The sequence below is a fragment of the Canis lupus genome, chromosome 15 (genome assembly GCF_003254725.2).
Source record: "Canis lupus dingo isolate Sandy chromosome 15, ASM325472v2, whole genome shotgun sequence".
Lineage (NCBI taxonomy): Eukaryota > Metazoa > Chordata > Mammalia > Carnivora > Canidae > Canis > Canis lupus.
In genome coordinates this window covers 15044375-15061351 of record NC_064257.1, presented here as the reverse complement: position 1 = coordinate 15061351, position 16977 = coordinate 15044375, and the positions used below count along the sequence as shown (strand labels likewise).

The 16977-nt window shown below is 41.8% G+C and overlaps 1 long non-coding RNA gene across 4 annotated transcripts in view; it reads left to right on the top strand.

Moving 5' to 3' along the window:
* Nucleotides 1-7969, top strand: part of LOC112642591 (uncharacterized) — a 67090-nt gene extending 59121 nt beyond the window's left edge. For all 4 annotated transcript variants that reach the window (XR_007402495.1, XR_007402496.1, XR_007402494.1 and 1 more), the window contains one exon: nucleotides 4333-7969. This is a non-coding gene — a long non-coding RNA (uncharacterized LOC112642591). The remainder of the gene's footprint in view (nucleotides 1-4332) is intronic.
* Nucleotides 7970-16977: the final 9008 nt, after the last annotated feature.

The window sequence follows — 16977 nt, the reverse complement described above, 5'->3', positions numbered from 1 at the left end:
AACCCAACCCAGAAACAACCTACAACAGTTTGGTACCCATTGCTGTCTGGGAGACTTTCCACACACAAGCTTCTGGCACAGAAGACGATGTCCCAACAATAAGCACTTCTAGCCTTGAGGGAGTCTCAAATATGCTCAAGTCATCACCACTATTCCATGAGGCATCATGGCCAGTGCTAGCACACAGAGGAACTAGAACCCTCCTGTGCAGAAGCATTTTTCACTTGAGAACAATACCTCCAAACTATTAAAGCTAGAAGTCAATAACATGGAAAGTAAAAATGCTGTGAGTAGGTTATTGGGTATAAGACTGAAATGAGGGGCTCCTGCATGGCCCAGTTGGTTAAGCGTCTGCCTTCCGCTCAGGTCATGATCCCATGGTCCTAGGATCAAGTCCCACATTGGGCTCCCTGCTCAGTGGGGAGTCTGCTTCTCCTTCTCCCTCTCAAATGCTCTCTCTCAAATAACTAACTAACTAAATAAATAAACAAAATCTTTTTTTAAAAAAATAGTGAAATGAGCATTTCACTTGTGAAATATGCATTTTACTTGCAGCCATTGATTCCTAGACCCATGTATTCTGGTTATGGGGGGAAAGTACTATAAAATTATCTCTGATTCAAAACATATACTGCAGAACCACATTGTTTCAGAGTGTTTTCTCCCAGATAATATCAAAACTGAATCTTTAGTAATCCATTCTACCTTTTCATTGAGCTAGCTACTTCTAGGTAATGGCATATGTAGTAAGACCAGCTGATTTTTTAGGCATGAGCGTACTACTTATGGACAGAATACTATAACAGTGGATAAGACATTCTCAAGAAAGTTTACAGACAGTGGAGCTGATAAAACATTACCAGCAGGGTTGGAAAATCCATATCATAATATATTCTTTCCCTTGAGGATGAATTTATGACCTTTCCAGGATGGATGAGATATGATGTATTCAGCCTGCCATCAGGTAGTTGGCTTTCCCCCCTATGGAATGCTGCCATACTGGGGACTTAGTGTTGACATCATGTTAGCAGATTAGGTACTCAAAAGTCACAATAGTTAAGTCAGCTTCCTTAAGGGGAAGTCCATGTTTTTGAGCCCACAAAGGTATTTCATCTCTATCATCATAGCCACATTATCCATGAGTTCATTAAACAAGCACTGGGGTAAATGATGAAAGGTCATAGATTTGCTCCAAAATCCTAGAGGTCTATATTATATTTCTCCTACTAGTGCTTACCTAATGTTTTATTCACCATCCTTATTTGCCGGAGACCCTCAAGTATCATTGGATCTGAAGGATCATAAGAACCAAATAGAAGAACATCTTACTCTACAGCCTGGACATGTTGCAGAGTCTTTTCTTGCCCTGTTCCCCATTTTAAAATGGCAGCCTTATGGGTTATTCCTTAGATAATTCCAATTCAAAAAATGGTGTATATTACCTCCAAAATCTAAAAAGGCCTACCAATCATTGTGATTCTTCTGTCATGGTAGGCTATGCATCAACCTTTCTGTCACCTTGGAAAGGATATCTCAACATGCTCCATCCAGTCTACTGGATTCCCAGAAACTTCATTGAGATGCAGACCCTATGGTTTTTCTTACACTTCATGTTTCTATATATCTTATAAGGCTTCCAAATTAACCACTAGTTTCCAATTATCAGATACAAGCAGCATAATATCTTCAGCGTAATGGACAAGTGTGATATTTTGTGGACTATCAAAACAATCAAGATCTCTGCTAACTAAAATATGGCAGAAATTGAAAACTGATGTAGCACTGAGACAGACAATAAATGTGTACTGTTGGGGATCCCTGGGTGGCTCAGCGGTTTAGCGCCTGCCTTTGGTCCAGGGCGCGATCCTGGAGTCCCGGGATCGAGTCCCACGTCGGGCTCCTGGCATGGAGCCTGCTTCTCCCTCTCCCTCTGCCTGTGTCTCTGCCTCTCTCTATGTCTATCATAAATAAATAAAATCTTTTAAAATAAATAAATGTGTACTGTTGATATTGCCAGGTGAAAGTAAGCCACTTAGGAACACCTGGCTGGCTCAGTGGAGCATGTGACTCTTGATCTCAAGGTCATGACTTCAAGCCCCATGCTGAATTGAGAGATTACTTAAAAATAAAATATTAAAGAAAAAAGTAAACCACTTATGGTTGTTCTTACAACCTGGTGTAGAGAAGAAAGAATTAGTCACGTAACAAGTACTAGGGGCTCGTGATTTGTTCCAGTAAAGAAATTCTTTTACAATAGGAGCTGCAGGGGCACCTGGGTGGTTTAGTCAGTTAAGCATCTGCCTTTGGCTCAGGTCATGATCCCAGGGTCCTGGGATTGAGCCCCACGTCAGGCTCCCTGCTCACTGGGGAGCCTGCTTCTCGCTCTCCCACTTCCCTGCTTGTGCTTTCTCTCAAATGAATAAATAAAATCTTCTTGAAAAATAATAGGAGCTGCAATTGAAGTCACACCCTAATTAAGTTTATTGAAATCCACAGTCATTCTCCAAAATCTATTCTACTTTTGCCTAGGCCAAACAAGTGAATTAAATGCTAAATATCACCATTCTTGCATGTTTCTAGTATTTGATGTTCCATTAATCTCTGCATTTCCCCTCAGAAATGTACCATTGCTTCTTGTTTACTATCTTGGTAGGAAGAATTTCCAGGGGCTTCCACATAGCTATTTCTACTATAATGACCTTGCCCCATGGATTACAGAGCCCATGTAGTGATTTTGCCTCTGGTCAAGTATGTCTATTACAATTATTCCTTCAGGAACTAGAGAAATAACTACAGGGTGGATCCATGGACCAATTGGTCCCATACTTTAGTGGCTTACAATGGCATTTTGGGCTCCCAGGAATTAACATCAATTCAAAGGTATTATCTAACCATCTGTCAAAGTTCTGAGTATTTCCTTTTCTCCTGTGCTGTCACTCTAGTAAATGATATCAGGTTATCTTTAGAAAGGGCTCAAGAGGAAAATTCATATTATATACTTGTGACAATTCTATATGGTTCTTCTGAAAGGGACCGAGACTCCCCTTCAATCCAGAGGCAAACAATAACCTACTTTCTGTCTCTATGGATTTGCCTAAGCTGGAAATTTCATATAAATGTGATTATATAATATGTGACCTTTCTGTCTGGCTTTTTTCAGTTAGCATAATGTTCTCAAAGTTCATCCAAGTTGTAGCATGTATCAGTACTTCATTTATTTTTATTAAGATTTATTGTTTATTTTATTTATTGTATTTATTTATTTTAGAGAGAGAGGGCATGAGTGGGGGGAGGAGCAGAGGGAGAGAATCTTCAGGTGGACTCCCCACTGAGCATGGAGCCCCTCATGGGGCTCAATCTCACAACCCATGAGATCATGACTTGAGTCAAAACTAAGTCAAATGTGTAACTGACTGAGCCACTCAGGCACTTCAGTACTTCGTTTCTTTTAATGGCTGAAGAATATTCTATTGTATTAATAATATCAAATTTTATCTACTCATCAGTTGATAGACATTTGGGTTGTTTCCACTTTTTGACTGCTATGAATAATACTGCTATGAATATTCACACACAAGTTTTTGTGTGAATATAAGTTTTCATTTCTCTTGAGTACATACATATGAGTGGCATTGCTGGGTCATATGGCAACTCTGTTAACTTTTTTGAGGTACTTCCAAACTGTTTTCCACAGCTGCTACATTTTATGTTCTCACCAGCAATGTATGAAGATAATGATTTCTCCACACCTTCACCTACACTTGTTATTTTCCACTTAAAAATATTATTATAGCCATCTTTGTGGGTACAAAGTGGTATCCCACTATGATTTTAATTTGCAGTTCCCTAATGACTAATGATATTATGTATCTTTGGAGAAATGTCTATTTACATCCTTTGCCCTTGTAGAAAAAAATTCAGTTACAGGCAGCCCAGGTGGCTCAGCAGTTTAGCACCGCCTTCAGCCCAGGACATGATCCTGGAGACCCAGGATCAAGTTCTGTGTCGGGCTCCCTGCATGGGGCCCGCTTCTCCCTCTGCCTGTGTCTCTGCCTCTCTCTGTGTCTCTCATGAATAAATAAATAAAATATTTTTTATAGAATCTTTTTTTTTTTAAATTCAAGTCTTTTCTTTTTGTTGTTGACTTAAAAGAGTTCTTTATTCTAAATATTACACCCTTAACAGATATATTATTTAAAAGTATTTTCTCCATTCAGTGGCTTGTCTTTTCACTTTTTTGGTAATGTCATTTGAATCACAAAAGATTTTAATTCTGTTTTTATTTTTATTTTTTTAAGATTTTAACTTTGATAAATTAAATTTCTCTTCCAGGAATCCCTGGGTAGCTCAGCGGTTTGGCGCCTGTCTTTGGCCCAGGGCGCGATCCTGGGGCCCCAGGATCGAGTCCCACGTCGGGCTCCTGGCATGGAGCCTGTCTCTCCCTCTGCCTGTATCTTTGCCTCTCTCTCTATGTCTATCATAAATAAATAAAATATTTAAAAATAAAAAAAATAAACTTCTCTTCCAACTTCTCTTCCTTTCTTTTGTTGCTTGGGCTTTTGGTGTCATAGCTAATAAGTCATTGCCTTATCTAACATCGATATGACTTATGTTTATGTTTTCTTCTAAGAGTTTTATAGTTTTAGTTATTATATTTAGGTCTTCGATCCATTTTGAGTTAATCTTTTTACATGGTGATAGTTAGGGGTCTAATTTAATTACTTTGTATATTGATATTCAATTGTCCCAGCATCATTTGTTGAAAAGACTATCTTTTCCCCACTGAATAGTCTTGGCATTCTTAAAAATCAGTGGACCATAGGTATATGGATTTATTTCTGGACTCTCAATTCTATCCCATTGATCTACATGTCTGTCCTTATACAATAGTCTTTGTTTGCTTACCAGATCATTGTGACTAAGAGAGCTCTGGGGTCAGAAATGCTGAATTCAGATCCTGGCTCCACTATTTACTTACATACTATACAACTTTAGGCAATGAGTTAACCTCTCAGAGCCTCAATTTTCACACCTGTAAATGAAGATAATAAGAAGACCTATTATACAGGAAGGCTATTAATAATAACTGGGATAGTGTACATAAGGCACTTACTATCTGGAATATTCTAAGTGCTCAATAAATACTACTATCATTTTACTATACAGTACAGTACGTGTCAGGCAGGAGCAGGCAAAAAGAGCCACGATTTATCTAGAAACACTGAGAGGAGTTATGTAATAGGTGTGGTACTTCAGCTTGCTCAGATTGAGCACCTGATACATGTAATAAACTACAAAAGATCCCAAAATGAGTAAGATATAGCCTAGGCCTCTTCATACCTTTGTTGAAATCATTGATGACTTAGCATTTAGTCCAAAAATATGTTCAGAATAGGGAACTCAAAAAAAAAAAAAAAAAGAATAGGGAACTCAAAGGCTGCTACATCTGGGTGAAAGGATAGATGAAGATAAGTGATTCCTACAGTTTCTGTATTTGGGTCAGACCTACAAGGCTGACACTCAAATTGGCCTCAGGCTGTTTAATATTGGTCAGTCCAGTCATGTGATACAAGTACAGCCTCAGACACAAGGTTGGCATCTTAGGGTTAAGATTCTCCCTCTACCTCTACCTCTGCCTCTGCCCCCTTGCCCTCAAAACCTCACTCTCTCCCTTAAAAAAAAAAAAAAAAAAAAAGTGTATGCTTGAGTTGATCACAGTTATGGAAACTGGGGCTTGATCTATTGAAACCTTCTGAGAAGCTGTGGAAAACCACCTTTATTGTCTCCCCATAGGTCATAAGGGAAGAGCATTTATCCTTCAACTCCCATCTCTTTTTGGTCAAGGGTTTTCTCATGACGTGTTAAGCCCTCACACTTCCTAGGAGCACCAGCAAGAATGCCAGGTGGTTCTTACAGAAGCCCTAAGACAGAAAGTGAGATATATAGAGGAGCTGAGATGAGGTGCTGTCACATGAAATGTGTGTAAAGTTGGTTCCCCAGCAATGATGGTGTCAAAGAAGGGCCTAGAGGATATGAGCTGGGTACAGGAGATAACCAGTACAGTAAGTAAAGCAGCCATTGGCTGGCCTTCAGCACTGGATTTATTGTTGCCTTTTTCTGGTGGCTGACATCATCTGCTAGCAGGAACAAGGAGCTGAGATTAGAGTCCTAGGAAAACAACACATCTCTGTTCTTTATCTCTTGCTGAGCTCTCTCCCCAAACTGGGAACAAAGTACATCCCCTTTCCTGATTACAAAGGCTGGCAATTTAAAAAAGCAAAGGACAAACAAGATGCAAGCTCCTAGAGGAGTTGAGACAAAATCCTGAATATAGAAGACAGTGTGACAAGTGTCCCAGTGAGGAGTGTGCCGCGGGGATGGAGAGGAAGAAGGATTATCCATTGGGGAAAATGATGATGGTTTCAAGCAGAAGGTGGCATTTGGAACAGGCCTTGGGAGGACAGATGGACTTGGGTAGACATGTTCTTGTGCTTAAAGATTCAGCAACATCCCCAAAGGGACCTCTGCCTGAAGGGAAAAATGGGACCCATGAAGACAAAGTTTCGAAGATCTTAGAGAATATAGAGAACAATTTAAAGGGATCAAAAATCTAAAAGTGGATCTTCCTGTTACCCCTGTTAGGAATTAGCTAGGAAGGTATATTAGTTTCCTACTGCTTTTATAATCACCACAAAGTTATCAGCTTCAAACAATACAGATTTGTTGTGTTATCGTTCTAGAGGCCAGAAGTTCAAAATGGGTCTCACTGGGCTAAAATGAAGGTTATTGGCAGGGCTGTGTTCCTTCTGGAAGGTCTAGAAGATAATCCATTTCCTTACCTTTTCCAGCTGCCCTCATTCCTTGATTTATAGCTCCCTTCTTCCTTCAGAGCCATCAAAGAGGGATTAAGCCCTTGCATCAAATTACCCTAACCTATGCTTCTATTATTATATCCCTTTCTCTGCCTCTAATTCCTCTTCTGCCTCCATCTTCCACTTTTAAGGACCCTTCTGATTATATTAGGCCCACCTAATAATCAGTCAGGTGATTAACAAGCTTAATTCCCCTTTGCTATATAATATAACATAGTCACAGGTTCCAGAGATTAAGACACATGTTTCTTTGAGGGGTCATTACTCTTCCAACAGAAGGTATAAGGAATAAGAACTCTCTTTCTAGTCCTTTCCATGCTCTAAAATGCCAGCCTCCATTGTTGAGAGGTTTTTTGGCATTTACCGGCTTTACTTTGGCCAGGGCCACCTGTAGCCTTACCAGTTCCTGCCCTTGAGCATCCTCCAAAGAAGGGAGAGGGGTCTCTTTCCTCAGACTACCTTCTGAGTAAGAAAAACTATAGATGGGGGATCATACTGCCTCTATATCCACACAGGACTCAATCATGTGACTCATGAAAGGAAACATGAAATCAACCTAAATAAAATATGTGCCAATACTAAATAAAAACCACAGAACTGTACACCTTAAAATTGAGAATTTTATAGTATGTCCATTATTGTCAATAAAAACAATGTTACAAAAAAGTCAAGATTATTCAGTCCTTTGTTATTTAACTCATTAACTTTTATATTCATTGATTCAGCATATATTTATTGAGTGCCTACTAAATGTGAGTGCCAACTCAACTGGAGGATACTCTGGTAGCCATATTTTTGATGCCACATCAGCTTAACAATTGCCTTCTCGAAGAATGACCTTTCTTACGTCTGCTTACAAGGTTGGGGCTCTGGGACCCAGCAGCCATGTTTATCTGACTTGGCTCTCACCCCTTAACCCCAGGTGATTGGACTCAAGCTGGGCAAATCAAATTCTCTCTCCCAAAAAACTGGGACTTTGTTTTGGCCCTCTTCTTTCCATACATGCCATATTATCCCTCATTTCTACTACAGCTTCATCTCTATTACAGTGATTCCCAAATCTACATCACCAAACCAGAACAGTCTTTGAAGCTCCACAGGTATCCATCCAATGGCTCATGGGCAGCTCCTCTTGGGTGTCCCACAGCACATCAAACTGTCTGATCCTTCACCCTGCTCACATCGGAGGCTGCTTTCTATTGTCTTTTCCTGACAGGAGCTAACATCCCAATCAAAGCCTTTGGATCCTGAGGCAAGGACTGTGTCCTGGATTTCTGTGTCTTCCACAACATCTGGTTTGTCCCAGAACTCTGGGACTCTGAGTCCACTGCCATTGTCTGCTCTTCCAATTAGAGACAAAAGGTAATTAGCATAACTGAGTCTTTGCTGTTTGCTAGTTACAGATATATGTCTATGTTGTGGGCTGAATTGTGTGACCCCCAAAATTCTTATGTTGAAGTCCCCAGTACCTCAGAATATGACCATGTTTGGAAATAAGGCCTTTAAAGAGATAATTAAGGTAAAATGAAGTCCTATGAGAAGGCCCTAGTCCAATATTTCTGTTGTTCTTATAAGAAGAGGAGATTAGGACTCCGACACATAAAAAGGAAAGACAATGGGAAGACACTGGAGGAAGATGGCTATCAACAAGGAGAGAGGCCTTAAAAGAAACCAACCTCTCAGAAACCTTGATCTTAGACTTCTAGCCTCCAAATTGTGAGAAAGTAAATTTCTGTTGTTTAAGTTACCTAGTCTGCGATAAAGTTCTACTTTAAATATATTGTGGGTTTAGTTCCAGACTACTGCAATAAAGTGAATATTCCAATAAAGAGAGCCAAGTAAGTTTTTTTGTTTCCTAGTGCATATAAAAGTATGTTTACACTACACTATAGTCTTTTAAGTGAGCAACAGCATTATGTCTAAAAAACAATATATAGGGACCCCTGGGTGGCTCAGCAGTTGAACATCTGCCTTTGGCTCAGGGTGTGATCCTGGAGTCCCGGGATTGAGTCTCATATCAGGCTCCTTGCGGAAAGCCTGCTTCTCCTTCTGCCTATGTTTCTGCCTTTTTCTCTCTGTATCTTTCATGAATAAATAAAAAATTAAAAAAAATATATATATATATGTATTTTTAAATTAAGGTATATATATATTTTATATTTTTTACCTTAATTTAAAAATGCTAACCATCATCTGAGCTTTTAGTGAGTTGTAATCACTGATCACAGACCACCGTAACAAATATAATAATAATGAAAAAGTTTGAAATATTGCGATAATTTTTTTAAAGACTTTATTTATTTACTTGAGAGAGAGAGAGTGAGAGAGAGATCACAGATGGAGAGGGAGAGGGAAAAGCAGACTCCCTGATGAGTGGAGAGCCCGATGCAGGGCTGAGTCCCAGGATCCTGAGATCATAACCTGAGCCAAAGGCAGATGCTTAACTGACTAAGCCACCCAGACACCCCTGAAATATTGTGAGAATTACCAAAATATCACACAGAGACATGAAGTGAGCAAATGCTGCTGGAAACATTCTTTTTGGTTTTCTTAGAGACAGAGAGTGAGAGTATAGCAGGGGGCGGGGAGGGCAGAGAGAGACTCTCAAGCCTCAAGCAGGCTACATAGTCAGCACTCAGCGCAGAGCCTAACACAGGGCTTGATCTCACAGACCCAAATCACGATCTGAGCTGAAATCAAGAGTTGGAAGCTTAACTGAGCCACCCAGGTGCCCTGAGAGCAAATGTTGTTAGAGAAATGGAGTCAATAGATTTGCTCAACAGAGTTCCCACAAACCTTCAAACTTAAAAAAAAGTATCTACAAAGCATGATAAAGCGAAGTACAATAAATAAATCAAGGTAGCCTGTATAGTACTTTATCATGGCAGACTGAGCAAACTAATACAGTTCTATTTAATCCTCCTACCAACCTTACAAAATAAGCTCATTAACTTCATTTTATAGATAAGGAAACTGAGGCACAGAGAAGTAAAGTGACTTTCCTGATCCTACAGCCTATATGTGATAGGGTGGGGATGGAAGCCAAGGTTTGCCTGACATACAGACCCCATTGCAGCCAAGTTCTTTTGTTCTAGAGGTTACAGGCCATTTGGAGATTTGATAGAAATGTGATGTGCTCCTGCTGACCTCCGCTCTCTCCCTGACCTTTGTAGGTTCTCTTGATCTCTCCCTCTCTCTGAGTACCTCTTGCCCAATCCAGGCATTGTCAATGACTCCTTGGCACAATTAGCTCCTTGGTTTCACTCAAGTCACTTAGAAGTTTTTGAGTGTCCTTGTGTAGATGCTCTTCCTCAAAACCCTCACATTTTAGGGCCTGTATTACCCCAAGATTCCCACATAGAATTGGCGGTGCGGGGTGGGTGGGGGTGTCTCTCCACTACTTTTCCCATCTAGAAAGACAGGCAGAGAGAAGGACAATTGCCCAAGCAGAAGACAGCACCAGTATGACCTCACAGTGCTTCCCATTCATCATTCTATTTAATCCTCACAAAAAAGCTATGAGTTAGGCATTATTACCATCTTCATTTTACAGATGAGAAAACAGAAGATCAGGCAGTTAAGAAACTTGCCCAATGCCCATAGGTAGACTGGGGAGTCAGAGAGAGAGTGAGAGTGAAGGCTTCCTTGGAAAAGTTTATTTAAACTGAAAGAGCAGTAGAAAATGGAAGAATAGCATGTGTGAAGATCCCACGGCGGGAGAGAGCCTTTGTGTTTGAGGAGCTAAGGGAAAAACGTGTGGCTGACCACAGAGTAAGAGAGAAAAGCAAAATGAGGCAGGGGCCAGGCTAGACAGGGCCACAGAAGCCTAGCTAAAGGTTTGGGTCTCTGTCACAAGAGCAACAGGAGCCATCAGCAGGTTTTAACCAGGGAGATAACGGGATCAGGTTTGCAATTTGAAAAGATCTTTCTGAGAACAATGTAGATAAAAGATTACAGGGATGATGAGATGCCGAGAGACCATTAGGATCCATGGCAGTAATCTAGGCAAGAGATGCTGGTAACATGAACAATAGCAGTGGAGATAAGAGTGGAAATGGAAGCAAGTAAATGCTTTTAAGAGCCATTTCAGAAGGAAAATTGACAGCATTTAGTGATGGATTGGGCATGGGGTGAGAGAGGTTGAGGACCCAGGTTTCTGACTGGTGCAACTATCTGGGTGGTGAATAGTTCCTTCAGATAGGGGACCCTAGACAAAGGAAGGTATATGCAAAATTATGTGTGCAGCCATAAGTACGTTAAATTTGAGGTAAGACACCCATGTGGAACTATCCAATAAGCAGTTAGATATGAAGGTTTGAAGGTCAAAAAGGAGGTATGGACTGGAGATGGCTATTTGGGAGTTTTATCCAGGGCCATTCTATCTACTATGCACACTAGGCACATTAGTTCTCCAATATTTTTAGGGATCCATAAAAAATGCTTTCATCTGCTTTAAATCAGGGGCGCCTGGATGGCTCACTGATTGAGTGTCCACCTTCAGCTCAGGGCATGATCCCATGGTCCTGGGATCAAGTCCCACATCAGGCTCCCTATGTGGAGTCTATTTCTCCCTCTGCCTCTGTCTCTGCCTCTCTCTCTGTGTCATCTCATGAATAAATAAAATCTTTTTAAAAATTGGGGATCCCTGGGTGGCGCAGCGGTTTGGCGCCTGCCTTTGGCCCAGGGCGCGATCCTGGAGACCCGGGATCGAATCCCACGTCGGGCTCCCGGTGCATGGAGCCTGCTTCTCCCTCTGCCTGTGTCTCTGCCTCTCTCTCTCTCTCTGTGACTATCATAAAAAAAAAAAAAAAAAAAAAAAAAAATTTTAAAATTACCTTCTTTAAATCAGAAGGAAAAACAAACTTTTAAGTCAAAGATGTTTTAATGTACAATATTAATATATTCATCTTTATGCCAATGCAATCATGAAATATAATTTAAAAAAATCATTCTGGAGGAAGGGAACCACAAAAGCCATAATGCTGCCCTAGTTGTCTCAGTAAGAATGCTTTCTGCTACAAATATCAGAAAGCCCATTCTCAATGGCTTCAGCAGTGACAATATTTAATTTCCCTTGTTTGAGGAATTTCAGCATTAGGGTGGCCTCTAGGATTGGCAGACTGAGTGCTGTCAAGGACAAAGACTCCTTCTAGCTCTGCACTCTGCCATCCTTGCTGTTGGCTTCATCCTCCACTGTTAGTACAATGGCTGCATTAGTTTCAGGCCACATTCAGACTTGACAACATTCCCAGGAAGAAGAATCATTATTGCTTCCAGGGGCTCTCCTAGGAGTGAAGAAACCTTTCCCAGAAGCCCCCCAGCAAATGTCCCCTTAGCTTCACTAGAAAGGACCAGAGCATATCCCCATTCCTAAGCCAGTTATAGGTGAGAAGAATGGAATATTAATATGATGGACTCAGAATAATCATCTGGGGTGGTGTTGAAGTTAAGGAGTCGTTATAATGCCTATTATGAAGTCTTCCTCCAGGAACTGAGAATTGAAGCCAAAAGCTTGGATGAACTCATCTATGGAGAGTGTTCAGAGGAAGAAGCATAAAGGACATGGAGCTTCGGCATCACCAACATCTACTGAGGGCTAACATTGCAGAGATTTAGTTATGGGACCTGCTACAGAAGAGCCTCCTGTCTGATGGAAGAGAACCACCATTAAAAACAGTACTCAAATTAGGTTGGGGTCAACACAGGGCCTATGAAAGCAGACTGGGGTGGAGTCTCAGTGTATATTAGTAATTGTGTGACCAGGCAGGTTTCTTCAGCTATCTGCTTCAGTTTCCTCTCTGTAAAGTACCCTATGCATGGTAAGTATCAAATAAATGGAGTTTTTATTGTTTCACTCTCATTTACATTATACCATATTTAGGTGGTGGGAAGCCATTGGAAGGGAATTAATAGGCAGGTGTCCTGGTCAGATTTGTGTCTTGGTTACATGGCTTGAGCAGGTTGTGCTCTGTCCCTGCTCTGGGTTTCCTCTTCACTAGGTCACCATGAGCCACTCACTGAGTTTCCTTTCAGCTGCCCCCAAGGCTGAGCCCCATCAAACCCCTCCAGGCCCCAGCAGCATCTCCACAAAATCCCCGTGTTGGTTTTAGCAGCGTTCCTGTGCCTTGGAATCAGGATGAATTACTGTCCCTCCTTTCACCCCTGTCCCTTTGCATTGTTGCCACTCAAAGAAATTAATCAGGCTTATTAAGCATGACCTCCCTTTTGTGAGCCCTGCTCCCAGTCTGCCAATCTGTACCTGTCTGCTACACTTCTAGCTTGGTTCCAGTCAGAAAGGCCTCAGCTTCCCTTGTTCCTCTGGTGGGGGCAGGGACAGGCGGCCGGTGGCCACATCTTTTGTTGTTTGCAGAGACTGACGCACCGGACTGGATCGGACAAAAGCAGGACGCTCTGCTGTAGCAAGCACAAGGCTCTTTGTTGCCATGGCTGTGGAAAAAATAGGAACAAAAAGGATAAATGTTGCATCCAAATATGCTAATAATTAACACTTAGCACCATGGATATAAAAAGCACTTAATACTAAATTACTATGATCATAATAGCTTTTCTTTATTCAGCCCTGTTCCATATGGCATCATGGCTTGGTAATTAAGTATGCCTGAGCTGGAAACTGTCTGGGTCCAAATCCTAGATCTGCTATTTAGCAGCTTTGTGACTTTGGGCAGGTTATTCAAGCTCCTCAAGTCTCAGTTTTGCATCTATAAAGCATAGGCAATGAAAGTATACAACTGGGCAGCCTGGGTGGCTCAGCGGTTTAAGCACCGCCTTCAGCCCAGGGCGTGATCCTGGAGTCCCAAGATCAAGTCCCATGTCGGGCTCCCTGCATGGAGCCTGCTTCTCCCTCTGCCTGTGTCTCTCATGAATAAATAAATAAAATCTTTAAAAAAAAAGTGTACAACTCATAGGGCTATATGAGTCCATGCTATGCTTATAGAGCACTTACACATGGCATGCCACATAATAAGCCCTCAATAAATGTTATATTTTTATACCAGATTTAGAGATTTATATACATTGGTTAACAAATTTAGACCTCAAAACAAACTTGTAACATAGACATTATTATTATTCCTATTTACCAATTGAGGAAATCAAGACTCAGAGAGGTCGAGTAACTTTCCCAAGATCACCCAGCAAGAAAGTAGCAGAACCCAATTCTGTTTGATTCTAAAGTCATGTGCTTTCCACTGCACCAAGTCACTATCTTCCATGAGCTATTGGCAAGAGGTCCCATATCAATTTGATGATATGCTGTCGGTGACTATTTCACAAAATCCTCCTCCCTTTAGTCAAGCTGGAATATATGAGGTATTTCTACAAAGTAAAAGTACAAAGCAACTATTAATGGTTTCCCTCCTCCCCAACCCTCCTTTATGCCCAGTGTATGAGGCCCAGTTCTCTGGCAGAAGTTGGAAAGCCACCTAGGGAAGAGCAGAGAGCTCTGGGGAAGACTTTCTTAAGTTCCAGCTCTCTGATGACTTGGATTAGCAGAGTGGAGCTATGGGCAGAACCTGGCCACAGGGCACCAAGCCATACTAGGTCCAGAGGCTAGGCACATCTGTGGACAGCTTTCGCACCCTAAAAGTCTTTGGACATCACCAAGGAAATAAAATGAAATGGCATAACCCAAATCACTGTCTTGTCAGAAAACTTTACATTCTTAAAGGAATCCAAAGTCTTATTACCCCTCCTATGGAGTAAACATCTGGCAGCCAGACCATTGAGTGCCCATCAGGGCTCTGACCATTGCCCAGCCCAGCCAGGCCTCTGCCCATACCTCTACACAACCAAAGTAGTTCTCTGTTAGTAATTCTACACAACCAACTCTTGTTGAATATTCAGAAGCAGCTCAATTCCTCAACAACCACCTAGGCGAAAATAAAACTCAGCCTTACCATATCTCTGGGAAAGGGAAGTGGCTGGCTAGATCATTAATTGCAACCATTCACTGAGCCCAAACTTTGAGCAAGCTACAGTGCTGAGCATGACCCTTGTTACAAATTCCACCTATTCTCCTAACCCTCACTTGTCCCTCTCACTCATGCTAGCTCCTGATGGCTCCTCACCTGTGTTTCTCCCATGTCCAGATGTCCATTTGCAATCAAATAAGAACTGACTGGGTTCATCCTGGACTCTCGGAAACACAACCCTGGCTCCTCAGTGAGGACACAACTTAGTGTCAGGACAACAGCCTATGGTGGGGCCTCCTTTGAATTTCACCATTTTACTTAACAGCTGTGTGACCTAGGCTAGTCACTTAACCTGAGTCTTATTTTCTCATCCCAAAAAGGGGAATTATCTTCTGTACTCTTGAGGTTTCTGTGAGGATTAGAAACAATATATGTAAGTGTGTTATGCCCAGTGGCACTCAAGCAATGGTAGCATTGTCAGATATAAGTGGGTCTCTTTATACTCAGTATATATAGTTGGGGCACCTGGGTGGCTCATTTGGTTAAGCATCTGCCTTTAGCTCAGGTCATGGTCCTGGAGTCCCAGGGTCCTGGGATTGAGCCCTGCATTGGCCTCACTGCTCAGCAGGGAGCTTCCTTCTGCCTCTCCCTTTGCCTGCTACTCCCCCTGCTTGTACCCTCTCTCTCTGTCTCTGTCAAATTAATAAATAATATCTTTTTAAAAAATCAGTGCTTTGGGGGGAAAAGCTCAGATTTTCTTTAAAAATAACATAAAATAATAATTTTAAAACTATATATATTTTCTGTCCCAAAATTCTTGTAACCGCTGGGCTGCAAGGTCACCCCACCAGTAGTGTTGCTGTTATCAACTTGGCCAGGTTGGGTTATAGCTAAGCTCTCCTGCTAGGCCTAGACCTTAGTCTCATGTAGACATGGAGGTTTTGGCCCCTCTGCCCATGGTTTGCCCAGGGTTGTCCCAGTTTTAGGTCTGAAATTTCCACATCCTGAGAGCACTGGAAATTCAGTCTTGGAAAAACTGGGATGGTTGGTCACCCTATCAAGGCAGCTGACCCAGAGCAGATGGAGTAGTTGTCAGACCTGAAAGAAGCTGGGCTTCCCATAACGTCTCCCAGCTGGATGGGTGGGCCAGGCGGGTACCTACTCAGCCCCTCCTTCCAGGTACCCAGCCACATCCTTGTTAAGCAGAGGTCATGAGTGACACCTAGAGGTTATATTAAAACCTGCAGGGCAGCCCCGGTGGCGCAACGGTTTAGCGCCGCCTGCAGCCGGGGGCGTGATCCTGGAGACCCGGAATCGAGTCCCGCGTCGGGCTCCCTGCATGGAGCCTGCTTCTCCCTCTGCCTGTGTCTCTGCCTCTCTCTCTCTCTCTGCATCTCTATGAATAAATAAATAAAATCTTAAAAAAAAAAAGCATGCAGTCTGATAATCACCCACCAGACCCTTGAGGCCTTAATTTGTTCATTAATAAATTCTGAGGCCGGGATTCCTGGGTGGCGCAGCGGTTTGGCGCCTGCCTTTGGCCCAGGGCGCGATCCTGGAGACCCGGGATCGAATCCCACGTCGGGCTCCCGGTGCATGGAGCCTGCTTCTCCCTCTGCCTGTGTCTCTGCCTCTCTCTCTCTCTCTCTGTGACTATCATAAATAAATAAAAATTTTAAAAAAAATAAAGTGTTAAAAATAAATAAATAAATAAATAAATAAATAAATAAATAAATAAATAAATAAATTCTGAGGCACTAGACATAAGTCTTGACGGTCTTGGAAGACATCCTCAAACAAATTCATCTGAGACCTAATGATTGATAAAGTGTTAACCAGGTCAAGGCGGGTGGGAAAGAAGGTATTCTAGTCAAGAGGGAACAGCAAAGACCAAAGTTCTGAGTGGGAGGCAGCATGAAACATCAAGAAACTACAGTGTGGAGGAATGACGACAAAAATTGGAAAGGTTGTCAGTGGCTAATCAGCCAGAAGAAACTTTTTTTGTCTTTATCCTATGTGCAACCAGAGCTTAGTGAAGGTTTTTAAGTAGGACAGCGACATAATCAGATCTATATTTATTTTATTTTATTTTTTTAAAGACTTTATTTATTTACTCATGAGAGACCCACAGAGAGAGAGAGGGAGAGAAGCAGAGACACAGGCAGAGGGAGAAG